This window comes from Zootoca vivipara, chromosome 8 (genome assembly GCF_963506605.1).
Source record: "Zootoca vivipara chromosome 8, rZooViv1.1, whole genome shotgun sequence".
Taxonomy (NCBI): domain Eukaryota; kingdom Metazoa; phylum Chordata; class Lepidosauria; order Squamata; family Lacertidae; genus Zootoca; species Zootoca vivipara.
In genome coordinates, this window is record NC_083283.1 from 74276273 (window position 1) to 74301857 (window position 25585).

The window sequence follows — 25585 nt, forward strand, 5'->3', positions numbered from 1 at the left end:
CGGCGGGTCAGAATTTCACCAAAAAACTGACGTTACCCAATTCACTCAAAAATGGTGCCAAACTGTTGCAAAGACTCCCCTGATACGTTTGGCGGTGGATACAGAAGGGTTTTTATCATAGGGAATAAAATCAGGCCTTGACAACTTAACCTGCGGAAAAACTTTTTTTGAAAAAAATCCCTGACCGGCGGGTCAGAATTTCACCAAAAATCTGACGTTACCCTTTTCACTCAAAAACGGTGCCAAACTGTTGCAAAGACTCCCCTGATACGTTTGGCGGTGGATACGGAAGTGTTTTTATCATAGGGAATAAAATCAGGCCTCGACAACTTAACCTGCGGAAAAACTTTTTTTTGAAAAAAATCCCTGACCGGCGGGTCAGAATTTCACCAAAAATCTGACGTTACCCGATTCACTCAAAAATGGTGCCAAACTGTTGCAAAGACTCCCCTGATACGTTTGGCGGTGGATACAGAAGGATTTTTATCATAGGGAATAAAATCAGGCCTCGACAACTTAACCTGCGGAAAAACTTTTTATTGAAAAAAATCCCTGACCGGCGGGTCAGAATTTCTCTAAAAATCTGACGTTACCCAATTCACTCAAAAATGGTGCCAAACTGTTGCAAAGACTCCCCTGATACGCTTGGCGGTGGATACAGAAGAGTTTTTATAATAGGAAATAAAATCAGGCCTCAACAACTTAACCTGCGGAAAAACTTTTTTTGGAAAAAAAATCCCTGACCGGCGGGTCAGAATTTCACCAAAAATCTGACGTTACCCGATTCACACAAAAATGGTGCCAAACTGTTGCAAAGACTCCCCTGATACGTTTGGCGGTGGATACAGAAGGGTTTTTATCATAGGGAATAAAATCAGGCCTCGACAACTTAACCTGCGGAAAAACTTTTTTTGAAAAAAATCCCTGACCGGCGGGTCAGAATTTCACCAAAAATCTGACGTTACCCGATTCACTCAAAAATGGTGCCAAACTGTTGCAAAGACTCCCCTGATACGTTTGGCGGTGGATACAGAAGGATTTTTATCATAGGGAATAAAATCAGGCCTCGACAACTTAACCTGTGGAAAAACTTTTTTTTGAAAAAAAAATCCCTGACCGGCGGGTCAGAATTTCAGCAAAAATCTGACGTTACCCTATTCACTCAAGAATGGTGCGAAACTGTTGCAAAGACTCCCCTGATACGTTTGGCGGTGGATACAGAAGTGTTTTTATCATAGGGAATAAAATCAGGCCTCGACAACTTAAGCTGCAGAAAAACTTTTTTTTGAAAAAAATCCCTGACCGGCGGGTCAGAACTTCACCAAAAAACTGACGTTACCCTATTCACTCAAAAATGGTGCCAAACTGTTGCAAGGACTCCCCTAATACGTTTGGCGGTGGATACAGAAGGGTTTTTACCATAGGGAATAAAATCAGGCCTCGACAACTTAACCTGCGGAAAAACTTTTTTTTTGAAAAAAATCCCTGACCGGCGGGTCAGAATTTCACCAAAAATCTTACGTTACCCAATTCACTCAAAAATGGTGCCAAACTGTTGCAAAGACTCCCCTGATACGTTTGGCGGTGGATACAGAAGGGTTTTTTATCATAGGGAATAAAATCAGGCCTCGACAACTTAACCTGCTGAAAAACTTTTTTTGAAAAAAATCCCTGACCGGCAGGTCAGAATTTCACCAAAAATCTGACGTTACCCTATTCACTCAAAAACGGTGCCAAACTGTTGCAAAGGCTCCCCTGATACGTTTGACGGTGGATACAGAAGGGTTTTTCATCATTGGGAATAAAATCAGGCCTCGACAACTTAACCTGCGGAAAAACTTTTTTTTGAAAAAAATCCCTGACCGGCGGGTCAGAATTTCACCAAAAATCTGACGTTACCCGATTCACTCAAAAATGGTGCCAAACTGTTGCAAAGACTCCCCTGATACGTTTGGCGGTGGATACAGAAGGATTTTTATCATAGGGAATAAAATCAGGCCTCGACAACTTAACCTGCGGAAAAACTTTTTATTGAAAAAAATCCCTGACCGGCGGGTCAGAATTTCACTAAAAATCTGACGTTACCCAATTCACTCAAAAATGGTGCCAAACTGTTGCAAAGACTCCCCTGATACGTTTGGCGGTGGATACAGAAGAGTTTTTATAATAGGAAATAAAATCAGGCCTCGACGACTTAACCTGCGGAAAACCTTTTTTTGAAAAAAATCCCTGACCGGTGGGTCAGAATTTCACCAAAAATCTGACGTTACCCGATTCACTCAAAAACGGTGCCAAACTCTTGCAAAGACTCCCCTGATACGTTTGGCGGTAGAAACAGATGGGTTTTTATCATAGGGAATAAAATCAGACCTCGACAACTTAACCTACGGAAAATTATTTTTTAAAAAAACATCCCTGACCGGCGGGTCAGAATTTCACCAAAAATCTGACGTTACCCTATTCACTCAAAAACGGTGCCAAACTGTTGCAAAGACTCTCCTGATACGTTTGGCGGTGGATACAGAAGGCTTTTTATCATAGGGAATAAAATCAGGCCTCGACATCTTAACCTGCGGAAAAACTCTTTTTTGAAAAATTTCCCTGACCGGCGGGTCAGAATTTCACCAAAAAACTGACGTTACCAATTTCACTCAAAAACGGCTGGTCAGAATTTCACCAACAATCTGACGTTACCTGATTCACTCAAAAATGGTGCCAAACTGTTGCAAAGACTCCCTTGATACGTTTGGCGGTGGATACAGAAGGGTTTTTATCATAGGGAATAAAATGAGGCCTCGACAACTTAACCTGCGGAAAAACTATTTTTTGAAAAAAATCCCTGACCGGATGCCAAACTGTTGCCAAACTGTTGCCAACCTGGTGCCAAACTGTTGCAAACATTCCCATGATACGTTTGGCGGTGGATACAGAAGGGTTTTTATCATAGGGAATAAAATCAGTCCTCGACAACTTAACCTGCGGAAAAACTTTTTTTTGAAAAAAATCCCTGACCGGCGGGTCAGAATTTCACCAAAAAACTGACGTTACCCGATTCACTAAAAAATGGTGCCAAACTGTTGCAAAGACTCCCCTGATACGTTTGGCGGTGGATACAGAAGGGTTTTTATCATAGGGAATAAAATCAGGCCTCGACAACTTAACCTGCGGAAAAACTTTTTTTGAAAAAAATCCCTGACCGGCGGGTCAGAATTTCACCAACAATCTGACGTTACCCTTTTCACTCAAAAATGGTGCCAAACTGTTGCAAAGACTCCCCTGATACGTTTGGCAGGGGATACAGAAGGGTTTTTATCATAGGGAATAAAATGAGGCCTCGACAACTTAACCTGCGGAAAAACTTTTTTTTGAAAAAAATCCCTGACCGGATGCCAAACTGTTGCCAAACTGGTGCCAAACTGGTGCCAAACTGTTGCAAACATTCCCATGATACGTTTGGCGGTGGATACAGAAGGGTTTTTATCATAGGGAATAAAATCAGTCCTCGACAACTTAACCTGCGGAAAAACTTTTTTTTGAAAAAAATCCCTGACCGGCGGGTCAGAATTTCACCAAAAAACTGACGTTACTTGATTCACTAAAAAACAGTTTCAAACTGTTGCAAAGACTCCCTTGATACGTTGGCGGTGGATACAGAAGGGTTTTTATCATAGGGAATAAAATCAGGCCTCGACAACTTAACCTGCGGAAAAACTTTTTTTTGAAAAAAAATCCCTGACCGGCGGGTCAGAATTTCACCAAAAATCTGACGTTACCCGATTCACACAAAAATGGTGCCAAACTGTTGCAATGACTCCCCTGATACGTTTGGCGGTGGATACAGAAGGGTTTTTATCATAGGGAATAAAATCAGGCCTCGACAACTTAACCTGCGGAAAACCTTTTTTTGAAAAAAAACCCTGACCGGCGGGTCAGAATTTCACCAAAAATCTGACGTTACCCGATTCACTCAAAAACGGTGCCAAAATGTAGCAAAGACTCCCCTGATACGTTTGGCGGTGGAAACAGAAGGCTTTTTATCATAGGGAATTAAATCAGGCCTCGACAACTTAACCTCCGGAAAGACTTTTTTTTGGAAAAAATCCCTGACCGGCGGGTCAGAATTTCACCAAAAAACTGACGTTACCCGATTCACTCAAGAATCGTGCCAAACTGTTGCAAAGACTCTCCTGATACGTTTGGCGGTGGATACAGAAGGGTTTTTATCATAGGGAATTAAATCAGGCCTCGACAACTTAACCTCCGGAAAGACTTTTCTTGGGAAAAAATCCCTGACCGGCGGGTCAGAATTTCACCAAAAAACTGACGTTACCCGATTCACTCAAGAATCGTGCCAAACTGTTGCAAAGACTCCCCTGATACGTTTGGCGGTGGATACAGAAGGGTTTTTATCATAGGGAATAAAATCAGGCCTCGACAACTTAACCTGCAGAAAAACTTTTTTTTTGAAAAAAATCCCTGACCGGCGGGTCAGAATCTCACCAAAAATCTTACGTTACCCAATTCACTCAAGAATCGTGCCAAACTGTTGCAAAGACTCCCCTGATACGTTTGGCGGTGGATACAGAAGGCTTTTTATCATAGGGAATAAAATCAGGCCTCGACAACTTAACCTGCGGAAAAACTTTTTTTGAAAAAAATTCCTGACCGGCGGGTCAGAATTTCACCAAAAATCTGACGTTACCCTATTCACTCAAAAATGGTGCCAAACTGTTGCAAGGACTCCCCTAATACGTTTGGCGGTGGATACAGAAGGGTTTTTATCATAGGAAATAAAATCAGGCCTCGGCAACTTAACCTGCGGAAAAACTTTTTTTGAAAAAAACCCCTGACCGGCGGGTCAGAATTTCACCAAAAATCTGACGTTACCCTATTCACTAAAAATGGTGCCAAACTGTTGCAAAGACTCCCCTGATACGTTTGGCGGTGGATACAGAAGGGTTTTTATCATAGGGAATAAAATCAGGCCTCGACAACTTAACCTGCGGCTAAACTTTATTTTGAAAAAAAATCCCTGACCGGCGGGTCAGAATTTCACCAAAAATCTGACGTTACCCGATTCACTCAAAAACGGTGCCAAAATGTAGCAAAGACTCCCCTGATACGTTTGGCGGTGGAAACAGAAGGCTTTTTATCATAGGGAATAAAATCAGGCCTCGACAACTTAACCTCCGGAAAGAATTTTTTTGGGAAAAAATCCTTGACCGGCGGGTCAGAATTTCACCAAAAAACTGACGTTACCCGATTCACTCAAGAATCGTGCCAAACTGTTGCAAAGACTCCCCTGATACGTTTGGCGGTGGATACAGAAGGGTTTTTATCATAGGGAATAAAATCAGGCCTCGACAACTTAACCTGCAGAAAAACTTTTTTTTGAAAAAAATCCCTGACCGGCGGGTCAGAATCTCACCAAAAATCTTTCGTTACCCAATTCACTCAAAAATGGTGCCAAACTGTTGCAAACACCCCCCTGATACGTTTGGCGGTGGATACAGAAGTGTTTTTATCATAGGGAATAAAATCAGGCCTCGACAACTTAACCTGCAGAAAAACTTTTTTTTGAAAAAAATCCCTGACCGGCGGGTCAGAATCTCACCAAAAATCTTACGTTACCCAATTCACTCAAAAATGGTGCCAAACTGTTGCAAAGACTCCCCTGATACGTTTGGCGGTGGATACAGAAGGGTTTTTATCATAGGGAATAAAATCAGGCCTCGACAACTTAACCTGCAGAAAAACTTTTTTTGAAAAAAATCCCTGACCGGCGGGTCAGAATTTCACCAAAAATCTGACGTTACCCGATTCACTCAAAAATGGTGCCAAACTGTTGCAAAGACTCCCCTGATACGTTTGGCGGTGGATACAGAAGGATTTTTATCATAGGGAATAAAATCAGGCCTCGACAACTTAACCTGCGGAAAAACTTTTTATTGAAAAAAATCCCTGACCGGCGGGTCAGAATTTCACTAAAAATCTGACGTTACCCAATTCACTCAAAAATGGTGCCAAACTGTTGCAAAGACTCCCCTGATACGCTTGGCGGTGGATACAGAAGAGTTTTTATAATAGGAAATAAAATCAGGCCTCGACAACTTAACCTGCGGAAAAACTTTTTTTGGAAAAAAAATCCCTGACCGGCGGGTCAGAATTTCACCAAAAATCTGACGTTACCCGATTCACACAAAAATGGTGCCAAACTGTTGCAAAGACTCCCCTGATACGTTTGGCGGTGGATACAGAAGGGTTTTTATCATAGGGAATAAAATCAGGCCTCGACAACTTAACCTGCGGAAAAACTTTTTTTGAAAAAAATCCCTGACCGGCGGGTCAGAATTTCACCAAAAATCTGACGTTACCCGATTCACTCAAAAATGGTGCCAAACTGTTGCAAAGACTCCCCTGATACGTTTGGCGGTGGATACAGAAGGATTTTTATCATAGGGAATAAAATCAGGCCTCGACAACTTAAGCTGCAGAAAAACTTTTTTTTGAAAAAAATCCCTGACCGGCGGGTCAGAACTTCACCAAAAAACTGACGTTACCCTATTCACTCAAAAATGGTGCCAAACTGTTGCAAGGACTCCCCTAATACGTTTGGCGGTGGATACAGAAGGGTTTTTATCATAGGGAATAAAATCAGGCCTCGACAACTTAACCTGCGGAAAAACTTTTTTTTGAAAAAAATCCCTGACCGGCGGGTCAGAATTTCACCAAAAATCTTACGTTACCCAATTCACTCAAAAATGGTGCCAAACTGTTGCAAAGACTCCCCTGATACGTTTGGCAGTGGATACAGAAGGGTTTTTTTATCATAGGGAATAAAATCAGGCCTCGACAACTTAACCTGCGGAAAAACTTTTTTTTGAAAAAAATCCCTGACCGGCGGGTCAGAATTTCACCAAAAATCTGACGTTACCCAATTCACTCAAAAATGGTGCCAAACTGTAGCAAAGACTCCCCTGATACGTTTGGCGGTGGATACAGAAGGGTTTTTATCATAGGGAATAGAATCAGGCCTCGACAACTTAACCTGCGGAAAAACTTTTTTTAAAAAAAATCCCTGACCGGCGGGTCAGAATTTCACCAAAAATCTTACGTTACCCTATTCACTCAAAAATGGTGCCAAACTGTTGCAAAGACTCCCCTGATACGTTTGGCGGTGGATACAGAAGGGTTTTTTATCATAGGGAATAAAATCAGGCCTCGACAACTTAACCTGCTGAAAAACTTTTTTTGAAAAAAATCCCTGACCGGCAGGTCAGAATTTCACCAAAAATCTGACGTTACCCTATTCACTCAAAAATGGTGCCAAACTGTTGCAAAGACTCCCCTGATACGTTTGGCGGTGGATACGGAAGGGTTTTTATCATAGGGAATAAAATCAGGCCTCGACAACTTAACCTGCGTAAAAACTGTTTTTTGAAAAAAATCCCTGACCGGCGGGTCAGAATTTCACCAAAAATCTGACGTTACCCTATTCACTCAAAAATGGTGCCAAACTGTTGCAAAGACTCCCCTGATACGTTTGGCGGTGGATACGGAAGGGTTTTTATCATAGGGAATAAAATCAGGCCTCGACAACTTAACCTGCGGAAAAACTGTTTTTTGAAAAAAATACCTGACCGGCGGGTCAGAATTTCACCAAAAATCTGACGTTGCCCTATTCACTCAAAAATGGTTCCAAACTGTTGCAAAGACTCCCCTGATACGTTTGGCGGTGGATACGGAAGGGTTTTTATCATAGGGAATAAAATCAGGCCTCGACAACTTAACCTGCGGAAAACCTTTTTTTGAAAAAAATCCCTGACCGGTGGGTCAGAATTTCACCAAAAATCTGACGTTACCCGATTTACTCAAAAACGGTGCCAAACTCTTGCAAAGACTCCCCTGATACGTTTGGCGGTAGAAACAGATGGGTTTTTATCATAGGGAATAAAATCAGACCTCGACAACTTAACCTACGGAAAATTATTTTTTAAAAAAACATCCCTGACCGGGGGGTCAGAATTTCACCAAAAATCTGACGTTACCCTATTCACTCAAAAACGGTGCCAAACTGTTGCAAAGACTCTCCTGATACGTTTGGCGGTGGATACAGAAGGCTTTTTATCATAGGGAATAAAATCAGGCCTCGACATCTTAACCTGCGGAAAAACGCTTTTTTGAAAAATTTCCCTGACCGGCGGGTCAGAATTTCACCAAAAAACTGACGTTACCAATTTCACTCAAAAACGGCTGGTCAGAATTTCACCAACAATCTGACGTTACCTGATTCACTCAAAACTGGTGCCAAACTGTTGCAAAGACTCCCTTGATACGTTTGGCGGTGGATACAGAAGGGTTTTTATCATAGGGAATAAAATGAGGCCTCGACAACTTAACCTGCGGAAAAACTATTTTTTGAAAAAAATCCCTGACCGGATGCCAAACTGTTGCCAAACTGTTGCCAACCTGGTGCCAAACTGTTGCAAACATTCCCATGATACGTTTGGCGGTGGATACAGAAGGGTTTTTATCATAGGGAATAAAATCAGTCCTCGACAACTTAACCTGCGGAAAAACTTTTTTTTGAAAAAAATCCCTGACCGGCGGGTCAGAATTTCACCAAAAAACTGACGTTACCCGATTCACTAAAAAATGGTGCCAAACTGTTGCAAAGACTCCCCTGATACGTTTGGCGGTGGATACAGAAGGGTTTTTATCATAGGGAATAAAATCAGGCCTCGACAACTTAACCTGCGGAAAAACTTTTTTTGAAAAAAATCCCTGACCGGCGGGTCAGAATTTCACCAACAATCTGACGTTACCCTTTTCACTCAAAAATGGTGCCAAACTGTTGCAAAGACTCCCCTGATACGTTTGGCAGGGGATACAGAAGGGTTTTTATCATAGGGAATAAAATGAGGCCTCGACAACTTAACCTGCGGAAAAACTTTTTTTTGAAAAAAATCCCTGACCGGATGCCAAACTGTTGCCAAACTGGTGCCAAACTGGTGCCAAACTGTTGCAAACATTCCCATGATACGTTTGGCGGTGGATACAGAAGGGTTTTTATCATAGGGAATAAAATCAGTCCTCGACAACTTAACCTGCGGAAAAACTTTTTTTTGAAAAAAATCCCTGACCGGCGGGTCAGAATTTCACCAAAAAACTGACGTTACTTGATTCACTAAAAAACAGTTTCAAACTGTTGCAAAGACTCCCTTGATACGTTGGCGGTGGATACAGAAGGGTTTTTATCATAGGGAATAAAATCAGGCCTCGACAACTTAACCTGCGGAAAAACTTTTTTTTGAAAAAAAATCCCTGACCGGCGGGTCAGAATTTCACCAAAAATCTGACGTTACCCGATTCACACAAAAATGGTGCCAAACTGTTGCAATGACTCCCCTGATACGTTTGGCGGTGGATACAGAAGGGTTTTTATCATAGGGAATAAAATCAGGCCTCGACAACTTAACCTGCGGAAAACCTTTTTTTGAAAAAAAACCCTGACCGGCGGGTCAGAATTTCACCAAAAATCTGACGTTACCCGATTCACTCAAAAACGGTGCCAAAATGTAGCAAAGACTCCCCTGATACGTTTGGCGGTGGAAACAGAAGGCTTTTTATCATAGGGAATTAAATCAGGCCTCGACAACTTAACCTCCGGAAAGACTTTTTTTTGGAAAAAATCCCTGACCGGCGGGTCAGAATTTCACCAAAAAACTGACGTTACCCGATTCACTCAAGAATCGTGCCAAACTGTTGCAAAGACTCTCCTGATACGTTTGGCGGTGGATACAGAAGGGTTTTTATCATAGGGAATTAAATCAGGCCTCGACAACTTAACCTCCGGAAAGACTTTTCTTGGGAAAAAATCCCTGACCGGCGGGTCAGAATTTCACCAAAAAACTGACGTTACCCTATTCACTCAAAAACGGTCCCAAACTGTTGCAAAGACTCCCCTGATACGTTTGGCGGTGGATACAGAAGGGTTTTTATCATAGGAAATAAAATCAGGCCTCGGCAACTTAACCTGCGGAAAAACTTTTTTTGAAAAAAACCCCTGACCGGCGGGTCAGAATTTCACCAAAAATCTGACGTTACCCTATTCACTAAAAATGGTGCCAAACTGTTGCAAAGACTCCCCTGATACGTTTGGCGGTGGATACAGAAGGGTTTTTATCATAGGGAATAAAATCAGGCCTCGACAACTTAACCTGCGGCTAAACTTTATTTTGAAAAAAAATCCCTGACCGGCGGGTCAGAATTTCACCAAAAATCTGACGTTACCCGATTCACTCAAAAACGGTGCCAAAATGTAGCAAAGACTCCCCTGATACGTTTGGCGGTGGAAACAGAAGGCTTTTTATCATAGGGAATAAAATCAGGCCTCGACAACTTAACCTCCGGAAAGAATTTTTTTGGGAAAAAATCCTTGACCGGCGGGTCAGAATTTCACCAAAAAACTGACGTTACCCGATTCACTCAAGAATCGTGCCAAACTGTTGCAAAGACTCCCCTGATACGTTTGGCGGTGGATACAGAAGGGTTTTTATCATAGGGAATAAAATCAGGCCTCGACAACTTAACCTGCAGAAAAACTTTTTTTTGAAAAAAATCCCTGACCGGCGGGTCAGAATCTCACCAAAAATCTTTCGTTACCCAATTCACTCAAAAATGGTGCCAAACTGTTGCAAAGACCCCCCTGATACGTTTGGCGGTGGATACAGAAGTGTTTTTATCATAGGGAATAAAATCAGGCCTCGACAACTTAACCTGCAGAAAAACTTTTTTTTGAAAAAAATCCCTGACCGGCGGGTCAGAATCTCACCAAAAATCTTACGTTACCCAATTCACTCAAAAATGGTGCCAAACTGTTGCAAAGACTCCCCTGATACGTTTGGCGGTGGATACAGAAGGGTTTTTATCATAGGGAATAAAATCAGGCCTCGACAACTTAACCTGCAGAAAAACTTTTTTTGAAAAAAATCCCTGACCGGCGGGTCAGAATCTCACCAAAAATCTTACGTTACCCAATTCACTCAAAAATGGTGCCAAACTGTTGCAAAGACTCCCCTGATACTTTTGGCGGTGGAAACTGAAGGCTTTTTATCATAGGGAATAAAATCAGGCCTCGACAACTTAACCTGCGGAAAAACTTTTTTTGAAAAAAATTCCTGACCGGCGGGTCAGAATTTCACCAAAAATCTGACGTTACCCAATTCACTCAAAAATGGTGCCAAACTGTTGCAATGACTCCCCTGATACGTTTGGCGGTGGATACAGAAGGGTTTTTTATCATAGGGAATAAAATCAGGCCTCGACAACTTAACCTGCGGAAAAACTTTTTTTGAAAAAAATCCCTGACCGGCGGGTCAGAATTTCACCAAAAATCTGACGTTACCCTATTCACTCAAGAATGGTGCCAAACTGTTGCAAAGACTCCCCTGATACGTTTGGCGGTGGATACAGAAGTGTTTTTATCATAGGGAATAAAATCAGGCCTCGACAACTTAACCTGCGGAAAACCTTTTTTTGAAAAAAATCCCTGACCGGCGGGTCAGAATTTCACCAAAAATCTTACGTTACCCAATTCACTCAAAAATGGTGCCAAACTGCTGCAAAAACTCCCCTGATACGTTTGGCGGTGGATACAGAAGTGTTTTTATCATAGGGAATAAAATCAGGCCTTGACAACTTAACCTGTGGAAAAAATTTTTTTGAAAAAATCCCTGACCGGCGTGTCAGAATTTCACCAAAAATATGACGTTACCCTATTCACTCAAAAATGGTGCCAAACTGTTGCAAAGACCCCCCTGATACGTTTGGCGGTGGATACAGAAGTGTTTTTATCATAGGGAATAAAATCAGGCCTCGACAACTTAACCTGCAGAAAAACTTTTTTTTGAAAAAAATCCCTGACCGGCGGGTCAGAATCTCACCAAAAATCTTACGTTACCCAATTCACTCAAAAATGGTGCCAAACTGTTGCAAAGACTCCCCTGATACGTTTGGCGGTGGATACAGAAGGGTTTTTATCATAGGGAATAAAATCAGGCCTCGACAACTTAACCTGCAGAAAAACTTTTTTTGAAAAAAATCCCTGACCGGCGGGTCAGAATCTCACCAAAAATCTTACGTTACCCAATTCACTCAAAAATGGTGCCAAACTGTTGCAAAGACTCCCCTGATACGTTTGGCGGTGGAAACTGAAGGCTTTTTATCATAGGGAATAAAATCAGGCCTCGACAACTTAACCTGCGGAAAAACTTTTTTTGAAAAAAATTCCTGACCGGCGGGTCAGAATTTCACCAAAAATCTGACGTTACCCAATTCACTCAAAAATGGTGCCAAACTGTTGCAAAGACTCCCCTGATACGTTTGGCGGTGGATACAGAAGGGTTTTTTATCATAGGGAATAAAATCAGGCCTCGACAACTTAACCTGCGGAAAAACTTTTTTTGAAAAAAATCCCTGACCGGCGGGTCAGAATTTCACAAAAAATCTGACGTTACCCTATTCACTCAAGAATGGTGCCAAACTGTTGCAAAGACTCCCCTGATACGTTTGGCGGTGGATACAGAAGTGTTTTTATCATAGGGAATAAAATCAGGCCTCGACAACTTAACCTGCGGAAAACCTTTTTTTGAAAAAAATCCCTGACCGGCGGGTCAGAATTTCACCAAAAATCTTACGTTACCCAATTCACTCAAAAATGGTGCCAAACTGCTGCAAAAACTCCCCTGATACGTTTGGCGGTGGATACAGAAGTGTTTTTATCATAGGGAATAAAATCAGGCCTTGACAACTTAACCTGTGGAAAAATTTTTTTTGAAAAAATCCCTGACCGGCGGGTCAGAATTTCACCAAAAATATGACGTTACCCTATTCACTCACGAATGGTGCCAAACTGTTGCAAAGACTCCCCTGATACGTTTGGCGGTGGATACAGAAGTGTTTTTATCATAGGGAATAAAATCAGGCCTCGACAACTTAACCTGCAGAAAAACTTTTTTTGAAAAAAATCCCTGACCGGCGGGTCAGAATCTCACCAAAAATCTTACGTTACCCAATTCACTCAAAAATGGTGCCAAACTGTTGCAAAGACTCCCCTGATACGTTTGGTGTTGGATACAGAAGGGTTTTTATCATAGGGAATAAAATCAGGCCTCGACAACTTAACCTGCGGAAAACCTTTTTTTGAAAAAAATCCCTGACCGGCGGGTCAGAATTTCACCAAAAATCTGACGTTACCCTATTCACTCAAGAATTGTGCCAAACTGTTGCAAAGACTCTCCTGATACGTTTGGCGGTGGATACAGAAGAGTTTTTAACATAGGAAATAAAATCAGGCCTCGACAACTTAACCTGCGGAAAACATTTTTTTGAAAAAAATCCCTGACCGGGGGGTCAGAATTTCACCAAAAATACGACCTTACCCAATTCACTCAAAAATGGTGCCAAACTGTTGCAAAGACTCCCCTAATACGTTTGGCGGTGGATACAGAAGGGTTTTTATCATAGGGAATAAAATCAGGCCTCGACAACTTAACCTGCGTGTCACAGTGGCCGGAGCAGGCTACTTCAGAGTAACGACGCTACACAGCTCTGCATTTTATTCTTTTATTGGTGCTGTGTATTTACAGTGCTGAAGTCATTGCTATTTACACGGAGCGATGTGGTCATTCGGGTTCAGAACCTCCGAATGGCTTTTGGCGCGTCTTTCTCCAACACAAAAGCTTTGGCAGACCCATCCTCTTTCCTCTCCTCTTTCTGCGTAATTCCGGAGTTGGGGGGATGGGTCTCCCCCCCTTATTTGCCCCTTCCTGTCCCACCTGGGACCCTGGCTCCTCTACCTTGTCTGAGCCTCGGACACGACTTCCTGCTTCCCCACTGGAATCGGAACTCTCTCTGCTTTCCCCTGTGCTCGGGGATGGGCTTGAACTCAGGAGGGGAGGGACTTCGCGATATCCCCTGTCCCTCACATCCACCCCCCTCCCAAGCTCTCCTTCTCCCCTCCCCAGGTCCCCCCCAGGTGTCGGTGACGACTGGAAGCCTAAGAACTCAGTACTTTCCGAGCCCGTTGGTGTGAACGCCTCCCCCCAGTCCTGCGAGCCCCCCCCCCTTCCGCCTGGGAGGACGGGAATCCCAAAAAGTCCGTGGCGTCAGAGCTGGTGGGGGTAAAAATGTTCTGCCAATCTGCTTCTTCCTCTGACTGGGTGGATCTCGGTGACGCCCATACCTCGTCCTCTGGTTCCTCAAACTCCGCTTCCCAGCGCCATGGTGAACTACTCTCCCTTGTTTCCTCCCCCTCCCCCTCCCTTTCCATGTGCCAGGGCTTGGGTCTGTGGGGAAAGAGGGCGTGAAATTCTTCTACCAGGAATTCCTCCTGTATCTGAGTGGCTGGGACCCATTCATTCTGTGACGGTGGAGCATCCTCCCATGCCATGAGGTACTCTAGGCCCCCCACCCCTCTCCGTGAATCAAGGATGGCCGTGGCCTCATTGAGTTGCTCCCTGCCTCCCCTCTCCCCCCCTCCCTCGGGGGTTTGGTCGCTGTCTCGGAGCCTGCTGCTTTCCCTGTACGGCGACAGCAGCGATCTATGAAACACTGGATGCACCCTCATGTCCTCTGGCAGTGCCAGCCTGTATGCCACCGGGTTTACCTGCTGCGTGACCGTGAAGGGGCCCAACCTTCTGGGTGCCAGCTTCTTGCACCTCCCTCTGGTGGGAAGGCCCTCCGAGGACAACCAAACCTTGTCCCCCACCCTGATGACCTCCCCCGGTCGCCTGTGGCGATCTGCCCCCTTCTTGTACGCTTCCTTGGCCCTCTCCAAGTGTTCTCTGAGCTGCTGGTGCACCGTCTCCAGCTCCTCTGCCCAATCCTCTGCCTGCGGGCCCTCCTCCTCCTCCTCCCCCTCCCTCTCCGGGAAAGATCTGAGGTCGCGCCCATAGTTGGCTTTAAAGGGCGACACCCCTGTGGAGACGTGCACCGCATTGTTGTAGGCAAATTCTGCCAGTGGCAGGCGATCCACCCAGTCCGTTTGCCTCTGGCTGACGTAGCATCTCAGGTACTGCTGTAGAATGGCGTTGACCCTCTCCGCCTGTCCATTGGTCTGCGGGTGCCGAGCCGTCGACAAGCTAACCTCCACCTGCAGGAGGTTCATGAGCCGCCTCCAGAACCTGGAAACAAATTGGCGGCCTCTATCCGAAATAACTCTTAAAGGTAATCCATGCAATCTGAATACGTGGTCAACAAACAATTTGGCTGTCTCTTCTGCAGAGACCGCCCTGGCACACGGTATAAAATGGCACATTTTGGACATAAGGTCCACCACCACCAACACTGCGGTCTTGCCCCTGGACGACGGCAGGTCTGTGATGAAGTCCATGGACACTACTTCCCACGGCCTGTGCGGGGTGGCTAATGGCTCCAGCAACCCTGCTGGTGCTGCTCTGACCACCTTTGCTCGCTGGCAGGTGTCACAGCCCCATACATAGTCTCTAACATCTTCCCGCACCCCTGGCCACCAGAAATGTCTCATGACTAGGTGAGCGGTTTTGTCCCTTCCAAAATGACCCGCCGTTGGGTTGTCGTGCATCTGCTTGAGGACCTTACGTCTAAGCTGGGCGGTGGGCAGGTACAGTGCACCCTTGTAGAAAAGCAGCCCCCTGCGTTCTGCAAAGTCTTTTGCCTGCTCCCTCCCCCCTCTCAGTTCTCTGAAGATGCGGGTGGCAAACTCATCTGCTGCCGTCAGTGCTGTGAGTTCTGCCTCGCTCACCACTGCTGCTCCGCAGGACCATGCTGATGGGGGGAAAATGTGCCTGGGTGCTGGTGGCAACTCCTCCTCCATGTACTCTGGCTTGCGGGAGAGGGCATCCGCCCTGACATTCTGCTCCCCCGGGATGTAGTGGATGGAGAAGTTGAAGTTCGAGAAGAACTCTGCCCACCGTATCTGCCGCTGGTTGAGCACCCTGGCAGTTCTCCAGAACTCCAGGTTCTTGTGGTCTGTGCACACCTGGATGGGGTGCTTGGCGCCCACCAGGAAGTGTCGCCAGTGCTGGAACGCAGCGTGGATCGCGAGAAGTTCCCTATCAAACACTGTGTAGTTGCGTTCTGGCTGGGTCAGCTTCCTGGAGAAGAAGGCACAGGGTCTCCACTCTCTGTTGGCGTCCAGTTGCAACAGGATCGCTCCCAAAGCCCTGTCTGAAGCGTCTGTCTCCAGGCGTAGGGGCGCATCCTGCACCACGTGGAACAGGTGCTGGTCTGAAGCGAACACCCTCTTGAGGCTTCCGAACGCTGCTTGCGCCTCTGGTGTCCACCGGAACTTCTGCTTGCCTCTCAGGCAGTCGGTGATTGGAGCCGTGACACGAGAAAAGTTCTTGATGAACTTCCTGTAGAAGTTAGCGAAGCCTAGTAGGCGTTGGGCATCTTTGCGCGTCCTGGGGCTGTGCCAGTCCAGGATGGCCTGCACCTTGTCCTTGTCCATCGCCAGCCCCTTGTCTGACAGCTTGTAGCCCAGGAAGTCCACCTCTTTGGTGTGAAACTTGCACTTCTCCAGCTTCACATACAGGTGGTTCTCCTTCAGGCGCTGCAACACCTCCCTGACATCCTTCACATGCTGCACTGGGTCATTGGAATAGATAAGGATGTCATCTAGGAAGACCAAGCAGTTCTTGAAGAGGAGGGACCCCAGGACATGGTGCATGAAGGCCTGGAAGCATGCTGAGCCCCCTTGCAACCCGAAGGGCATCACCAGATATTCAAAAGAGCCCAGGGGTGTGAACATCGTGGTTTTCCATTCATCGCCTTCCCGGATCCTGATCAAGTTGTACGCCCCCCTTAGGTCTAGCTTGGTGAAAATCTTGCCCCTGCGTGCCGCTGTCAGGAGATCATCCACTCTGGGCATGGGGAAAGCCACTGGTTCTGTCACTGAATTCAGTCGTCTAAAATCCACCACAAGACGGCGCTGTTGCGTGTCTTTCTTGTCCACCCAGAAGACCGGGCTGCCCCCTGCTGCCTTGCTTTCTCTGATGAACCCCCGCTTGAGGTTCTTGTCGATGAACGCACGCAGATCCTCCAGTTCCTGATCTGACATGGCGTACAGCTTGGCTGGGGGTATAGTTGCCCCTGGCACCAGGTTGATCTGGCAGTCAAAAGGCCTGTGTGGGGGTAGGTGGTCGGACTCCGCTTCGCTGAAGACCTCCTGCAGGTCCCAGTACGGCTTGGGTATCGCCTCACCCCCTTTGACGTGCATGGTGGCCACCGTGGCTATCGGAGGCCCCTCCCCTGGTTGGTGCTGCATGCAATGTTCTAGACAAAAGTCTGACCCAAACGTGATGCATCTCTGGTGCCAACTGATGGAGGGGTCGTGGCGCGCCAGCCAGCTCATGCCCAAGACGATGGGGGGGTCTGAGATGGTGGTGACGTTGAATGCCAGTGTCTCTGAGTGTCGGCCCACCGTCATCCTCATGGGGGGGGGTTGATGAGTGATGGCCCCCCCCAGCAACTCCCTGCCGTCAATGGTGGCTACGTGCAGGGGAAAATCCAGCTGCAGAAGCTGGATCTGGTGCTCTTCTGCAAAGTTTCTCGAGAAGAAGTTCGCTGACGCCCCACTGTCAATTAATGCGAGGACCGTCAGGGGATAGCCATTTGGGAGCGTTAGCGTCACTTCTAGAACCACTCCTGCTCTGGGTGGGCTGGGGCTGTTGTCTGCTGACTGCGCCTGGCTGCTGCCCCTTGTCTCCTGCAGCCAGGCTTTCTCGTTTCCCTGCTGTGGTGCTGCGTCAGTGGGGGAGGGCACCACCGTTCCCGCCTTTCCTTGCCACTCCCTGCGATGTGGGCAGTCTCTGACGAGATGCTGGGGGGAGTTGCAGAGAAAGCAATTCCCGCCCCTTCCCTCCTTGCGTCTTGGCGCCGCTGGGGTTTGAAAAGCCCCCGCGCGCGCGCTATCAATTTGCATGGCTTCCTGGTCTTGGCTGGCCCCAGGCGTGGCTTGGAAGGGCTGTTGGGGGAGTGGCTTCTCCTGCGACCGTGGGAACCAAGCTCGCTTTGCGCGTGTTACTTGCTTGTCGTTCCACCGGGATTCCTGTCTCACCCCCACCGCCAGAGCCGCTTTGCTCAGCTGATCCATATTACTGGGCTTTGGACCTCTCGAGAGCTCATCTTTCACATCCTCATGCAAACCCAAGTAGAACGCCGCTTGCATAGGAGGCGAGTTCAGTTCCCACCCCAGTCTGTGCACCAGCATGGTGAATTTCGCCCAATATTCGCGAACTGTCATTTTTCCTTGGCGTAAATTATGAAGTTCCTCCTTAGTCTGGTCCATATGGCTATCGGACGCATACATAGTTTTTAAAGCCTCTAGAAATAGTTTGACATTCTTCATGCAAGGATTTTTTGTTGCGATTAACGGTCTTAGCCACTCCCTGGCTGCCCCGGTAAGGTGCTCCACAATAAACGCTACCCTGTGCTCATCATCAGGGAACTCATCATGGTGCAGCTCAAGAGCATACACGATCTCAGTCTCAAAGCCATGATATTCCCTCGGGTCTCCATTGAACTTGCTTACTAGGGTCCCTGCTCTCCTTCCTGGCAGCACTTGGAGTTGGGGGGCCCCTCCCGCCTTGTTTTTCTCTGCATCCAGCTTGTTTTGGAGGTCTACCGCCACCGCCCTTAATTGCTGCTCTCTTTCCTGAAGTGCTCTCACCTGTTCCGCCAGTTGTAGCCGGTCGTCCTGGACCTTCTTGGTTTCTTCTTTAGCTGCCTTTAATTCCCCCTGCGCCTGCTGCGCCAGCTGCTGCAGGTCTTGCTGGGCTTTCTCCGCGATCTGCCGCCATTTCTCCGCCTCTGACACACTCATCCCGGCAACTCCAAAGTAGCCCAAAAAAAGATTCGGAGGTTGCTGTCACAGTGGCCGGAGCAGGCTACTTCAGAGTAACGACGCTACACAGCTCTGCATTTTATTCTTTTATTGGTGCTGTGTATTTACAGTGCTGAAGTCATTGCTATTTACACGGAGCGATGTGGTCATTTGGGTTCAGAACCTCCGAATGGCTTTTGGCGCGTCTTTCCCCAACACAAAAGCTTTGGCAGACCCATCCTCTTTCCTCTCCTCTTTCTGCGTAATTCCGGAGTTGGGGGGATGGGTCTCCCCCCCTTATTTGCCCCTTCCTGTCCCACCTGGGACCCTGGCTCCTCTACCTTGCCTGAGCCTCGGACACGACTTCCTGCTTCCCCACTGGAATCGGAACTCTCTCTGCTTTCCCCTGTGCTCGGGGATGGGCTTGAACTCAGGAGGGGAGGGACTTCGCGATATCCCCTGTCCCTCACACTGCGGAAAAACTTTTTTTTTGAAAAAAATCCCTGACCGGCGGGTCAGAATTTCACCAAAAATCTTACGTTACCCAATTCACACAAAAATGGTGCCAAACTGTTGCAAAGACTCCCCTGATACGTTTGGCGGTGGATACAGAAGGGTTTTTTATCATAGGGAATAAAATCAGGCCTCGACAACTAAACCTGCGGAAAAACTTTTTTTGAAAAAAATCCCTGACCGGCGGGTCAGAATTTCACCAAAAATCTTACGTTACCCAATTCACTCAAAAACGGTGCCAAAATGTAGCAAAGACTCCCCTGATACGTTTGGCGGTGGAAACAGAAGGCTTTTTATCATAGGGAATAAAATCAGGCCTCGACAACTTAACCTCCGGAAAGACTTTTTTTTGGAAAAAATCCCTGACCGGCGGGTCAGAATTTCACCAAAAAACTGACGTTACCCGATTCACTCAAGAATCGTGCCAAACTGTTGCAAGACTCCCATGATACGTTTGGCGGTGGATACAGACGGGTTTTTTTTCATAGGGAATAAAATCAGGCCTCGACAACTTAACCTGCGGGAAAAAAATTTTTTTGAAAAAAAAACCTGACCGGCGGGTCAGTATTTCACCAAAAATCTGACGTTACCCGATTCATTCAAAAATGGTGCCAAACTGTTGCAAAGACTCTCCTGATACGTTTGGCGTTGGATACAGAAGGGTTTTTATCATAGGGAATAAAATCAGGCCTCGACAACTTAACCTGCGGAAAAACTGTTTTTTGAAAAAAATCCCTGACCGACGGGTCAGAATTTCGCCAAAAATCTGACGTTACCCGATTCACTCAAAAATGGTGCCAAACTGTTGCAAAGACTCCCCTGATACGTTTGGCGGTGGATACAGAAGGGTTTTTATCATAGGGAATAAAATCAGGCCTCGGCAACTTAACCTGCGGAAAAAACTTTTTTTGAAAAAAAACCCTGACCGGCGGGTCAGAATTTCACCAAAAATCTGACGTTACGCTATTCACTCAAAAACGGTGCCAAACTGTTGCAAAGACTCTCCTGATACGTTTGGCGTTGGATACAGAAGGGTTTTTATCATAGGGAATAAAATCAGGCCTCGACAACTTAACCTGCGGAAAAACTTTTTTTTGAAAAAAATCCCTGACCGGCGGGTCAGAATTTCACCAAAAATCTGACGTTACCCGATTCACTCAAAAATGGTGCCAAACTGTTGCAAAGACTCCCCTGATACGTTTGGCGGTGGATACGGAAGGGTTTTTATCATAGGGAATAAAATCAGGCCTCGACAACTTAACCTGCGGAAGAACTTTTTTTTGAAAAAAATCCCTGACCGGCGGGTCAGAATTTCACCAAAAATCTGACGTTACCCGATTCACTCAAAAACGGTGCCAAACTGTTGCAAAGACTCCCCTGATACGTTTGGCGGTGGATACAGAAGGGTTTTTATCATAGGGAATAAAATCAGGCCTCGACAACTTAACCTGTGGGGAAAAAAAATTTTTGAAAAAAAAACCTGACCGGCGGGTCAGAATTTCACCAAAAATCTGACGTTACCCGATTCATTCAAAAATGGTGCCAAACTGTTGCAAAGCCTCTCCTGATACGTTTGGCGGTGGATACAGAAGGGTTTTTATCATAGGGAATAAAATCAGGCCTCGACAACTTAACCTGCGGCAAAACTTTTTTTTGAAAAAAATCCCTGACCGGCGGGTCAGAATTTCACCAAAAATCTGACGTTACCCGATTCACTCAAAAATGGTGCCAAACTGTTGCAAAGACTCCCCTGATACGTTTGACGGTGGATACAGACGGGTTTTTATCATAGGGAATAAAATCAGGCCTCGACAACTTAACCTGCGGAAAAACTTTTTTTTGAAAAAAAATCCCTGACCGGCGGGTCAGAATTTCACCAAAAATCTGACGTTACCCTATTCACTCAAAAATGGTGCCAAACTGTTGCAAAGACTCCCCCGATACGTTTGGCGGTGGATACGGAAGGGTTTTTATCATAGGGAATAAAATCAGGCCTCGACAACTTAACCTGCGGAAAAACTGTTTTTTGAAAAAAATCCCTGACCGGCGGGTCAGAATTTCACCAAAAATCTGACGTTACCCTATTCACTCAAAAATGGTGCCAAACTGTTGCAAAGACTCCCCTGATACGTTTGGCGGTGGATACGGAAGGGTTTTTATCATAGGGAATAAAATCAGGCCTCGACAACTTAACCTGCGGAAAAACTTTTTTTTGAAAAAAATCCCTGACCGGCGGGTCAGAATTTCACCAAAAATCTGACGTTACCCGATTCACTCAAAAATGGTGCCAAACTGTTGCAAAGACTCCCCTGATACGTTTGACGGTGGATACAGACGGGTTTTTATCATAGGGAATAAAATCAGGCCTCGACAACTTAACCTGCGGAAAAACTTTTTTTTGAAAAAAAATCCCTGACCGGCGGGTCAGAATTTCACCAAAAATCTGACGTTACCCTATTCACTCAAAAATGGTGCCAAACTGTTGCAAAGACTCCCCCGATACGTTTGGCGGTGGATACGGAAGGGTTTTTATCATAGGGAATAAAATCAGGCCTCGACAACTTAACCTGCGGAAAAACTGTTTTTTGAAAAAAATCCCTGACCGGCGGGTCAGAATTTCACCAAAAATCTGACGTTACCCTATTCACTCAAAAATGGTGCCAAACTGTTGCAAAGACTCCCCTGATACGTTTGGCGGTGGATACGGAAGGGTTTTTATCATAGGGAATAAAATCAGGCCTCGACAACTTAACCTGCGGAAAAACTTTTTTTTGAAAAAAATCCCTGACCGGCGGGTCAGAATTTCACCAAAAATCTGACGTTACCCGATTCACTCAAAAACGGTGCCAAACTGTTGCAAAGACTCCCCTGATACGTTTGACGGTGGATACAGAAGGGTTTTTATCATAGGGAATAAAATCAGGCCTCGACAACTTAACCTGCGGAGAAAACTTTTTTTTGAAAAAAAATCCCTGACCGGCGGGTCAGAATTTCACCAAAAATCTGACGTTACCCGATTCACTCAAAAATGGTGCCAAACTGTTGCAAAGCCTCTCCTGATACGTTTGGCGGTGGATACAGAAGGGTTTTTATCATAGGGAATAAAATCAGGCCTCGACAACTTAACCTGCGGAAAAAAAATTTTTTTAAAAAAAACCTGACCGGCGGGTCAGAATTTCACCAAAAATCTGACGTTACCCGATTCACTCAAAAATGGTGCCAAACTGTTGCAAAGACTCTCCTGATACGTTTGGCGGTGGATACAGAAGGGTTTTTATCATAGGGAAGAAAATCAGGCCTTGACAAATTAACCTGCGGAAAAACTTTTTTTTGAAAAAAAAACCTGACCGGCGGGTCAGAATTTCACCAAAAATCTGACGTTACCCGATTCACTCAAAAATGGTGCCAAACTGTTGCAAAGACTCTCCTGATACGTTTGGCGGTGGATACAGAAGGGTTTTTATCATAGGGAAGAAAATCAGGCCTTGACAAATTAACCTGCAGAAAAACTTTTTTTTGAAAAAAATCCCTGACCGGCGGGTCAGAATTTCACCAAAAATCTGACGTTATCCGATTCACTCAAAAACGGTGCCAAACTGTTGCAAAGACTCCCCTGATACGTTTGACGGTGGATACAGACGGGTTTTTATCATAGGGAATAAAATCAGGCCTCGACAACTTAACCTGCGGAAAAACTTTTTTTTGAAAAAAATCCCTGACCGGCGGGTCAGAATTTCACCAAAAATCTAACGTTACCCTATTCACTCAAAAATGGTGCCAAACTGTTGCAAAGACTCCCCTGATACGTTTGGCGGTGGATACGGAAGGGTTTTTATCATAGGGAATAAAATCAGGCCTCGACAACTTAACCTGCGGAAAAACTGTTTTTTGAAAAAAATCCCTGACCGGCGGGTCAGAATTTCACCAAAAATCTGACGTTACCCTATTCACTCAAAAATGGTGCCAAACTGTTGCAAAGACTCCCCTGATACGTTTAGCGGTGGATACGGAAGGGTTTTTATCATAGGGAATAAAATCAGGCCTCGACAACTTAACCTGCGAAAAAACTTTTTTTTGAAAAAAATCCCTGACCGGCGGGTCAGAATTTCACCAAAAATCTAACGTTACCCTATTCACTCAAAAATGGTGCCAAACTGTTGCAAAGACTCCCCTGATTCGTTTGGCGGTGGATACGGAAGGGTTTTTATCATAGGGAATAAAATCAGGCCTCGACAACTTAACCTGCGGAAAAACTGTTTTTTGAAAAAAAATCCCTGACCGGCGGGTCAGAATTTCACCAAAAATCTGACGTTACCCTATTCACTCAAAAATGGTGCCAAACTGTTGCAAAGACTCCCCTGATACGTTTGGCGGTGGATACGGAAGGGTTTTTATCATAGGGAATAAAATCAGGCCTCGACAACTTAACCTGCGAAAAAACTGTTTTTTGAAAAAAATCCCTGACCGGCGGGTCAGAATTTCACCAAAAATCTGACGTTACCCGATTCACTCAAAAACGGTGCCAAACTGTTGCAAAGACTCCCCTGATACGTTTGGCGGTGGATACAGAAGGGTTTTTATCATAGGGAATAAAATCGGGCCTCGACAACTTAACCTGCGGAAAAACTTTTTTTTGAAAAAAATCCCTGACCGGCGGGTCAGAATTTCACCAAAAATCTAACGTTACCCTATTCACTCAAAAATGGTGCCAAACTGTTGCAAAGACTCCCCTGATTCGTTTGGCGGTGGATACGGAAGGGTTTTTATCATAGGGAATAAAATCAGGCCTCGACAACTTAACCTGCGGAAAAACTGTTTTTTGAAAAAAAATCCCTGACCGGCGGGTCAGAATTTCACCAAAAATCTGACGTTACCCTATTCACTCAAAAATGGTGCCAAACTGTTGCAAAGACTCCCCTGATACGTTTGGCGGTGGATACGGAAGGGTTTTTATCATAGGGAATAAAATCAGGCCTCGACAACTTAACCTGCGAAAAAACTGTTTTTTGAAAAAAATCCCTGACCGGCGGGTCAGAATTTCACCAAAAATCTGACGTTACCCGATTCACTCAAAAACGGTGCCAAACTGTTGCAAAGACTCCCCTGATACGTTTGGCGGTGGATACAGAAGGGTTTTTATCATAGGGAATAAAATCGGGCCTCGACAACTTAACCTGCGGAAAAACTTTTTTTTGAAAAAAATCCCTGACCGGCGGGTCAGAATTTCACCAAAAATCTAACGTTACCCGATTCACTCAAAAATGGTGCCAAACTGTTGCAAAGCCTCTCCTGATACGTTTGGCGGTGGATACAGAAGGGTTTTTATCATAGGGAATAAAATCAGGCCTCGACAACTTAACCTGCGGAAAAAACTTTTTTTTGAAAAAAATCCCTGACCGGCGGGTCAGAATTTCACCAAAAATCTGACGTTACCCGATTCACTCAAAAACGGTGCCAAACTGTTGCAAAGACTCCCCTGATACGTTTGACGGTGGATACAGACGGGTTTTTATCATAGGGAATAAAATCAGGCCTCGACAACTTAACCTGCGGAAAAACTTTTTTTTGAAAAAAATCCCTGACCGGCGGGTCAGAATTTCACAAAAAATCTGACGTTACCCTATTCACTCAAAAATGGTGCCAAACTGTTGCAAAGACTCCCCTGATACTTTTGGCGGTGGATACGGAAGGGTTTTTATCATAGGGAATAAAATCAGGCCTCGACAACTTAACCTGCGGAAAAACTTTTTTTTGAAAAAAATCCCTGACCGGCGGGTCAGAATTTCACCAAAAATCTGACGTTACCCGATTCACTCAAAAATGGTGCCAAACTGTTGCAAAGCCTCTCCTGATACGTTTGGCGGTGGATACAGAAGGGTTTTTATCATAGGGAATAAAATCAGGCCTCGACAACTTAACCTGCGGAAAAAACTTTTTTTAAAAAAAAAATCCCTGACCGGCGGGTCAGAATTTCACCAAAAATCTGACGTTACCCTATTCACTCAAAAACGGTGCCAAACTGTTGCAAAGACTCCCCTGATACGTTTGACGGTGGATACAGACGGGTTTTTATCATAGGGAATAAAATCAGGCCTCGACAACTTAACCTGCGGAAAAACTTTTTTTTGAAAAAAATCCCTGACCGGCGGGTCAGAATTTCACAAAAAATCTGACGTTACCCTATTCACTCAAAAATGGTGCCAAACT